The sequence below is a fragment of the Egretta garzetta genome, unplaced genomic scaffold, assembly GCF_000687185.1.
Source record: "Egretta garzetta isolate BGI_Z169 unplaced genomic scaffold, ASM68718v1 scaffold219, whole genome shotgun sequence".
NCBI lineage: Eukaryota > Metazoa > Chordata > Aves > Pelecaniformes > Ardeidae > Egretta > Egretta garzetta.
Window position 1 is genome coordinate 108,814 of NW_009260671.1, and position 479 is coordinate 109,292.

General features: G+C 67.0%; 1 protein-coding gene across 1 annotated transcript in view; it reads right to left on the minus strand.

Annotated features, from left to right (window-relative positions):
* The window catches only part of SPEG (striated muscle enriched protein kinase), a 63,869-nt gene that overhangs the window by 53,158 nt on the left and 10,232 nt on the right, over nucleotides 1–479 (minus strand).

Sequence of the window (479 nt, forward strand, 5' to 3'; positions counted from 1 at the left end):
GCCAGAGGTCAGCACCCTGCGTCCTCACCGTGCCAGGTGGGAGGGACGGAGGCATCAGCAAGCGTCATGACCTCAAGGCTCAGGAAACCGGTACCCAGGCTGGTCTGTCCGATGCCACTGGTTGGTGCCAACATCCCCAACCTCCAGACCTGCGTCCCCTCGTCCCACCCCTGTGCTCTCTGGCACAGCTTGGGCTCCCCACACCTCCCAGGGGCAGGCTGGGGGTCCCCCATCCCACTCAGGGGCTGGCCAGGCCAGCTCTGTGCCCGCAGGACTGCAGAAAGCCCTGCCCCTACCTAGCTCCGGAGAGGTGGGCCTGGCTCGGCGCCCCTTCCCCTTGCTCCGCGTGCTCCTGCCTTCTTGAGCCGTCCGGCCACTCTCTTTCTTCTCCGACACTTTCGTCTGCCTTCTCTCCACCTCCCTGCCCGTGCCGTGCTGCCCTGCCCAGCTCCTCTCCAGGCGAGCCTCCTGCTCCATCC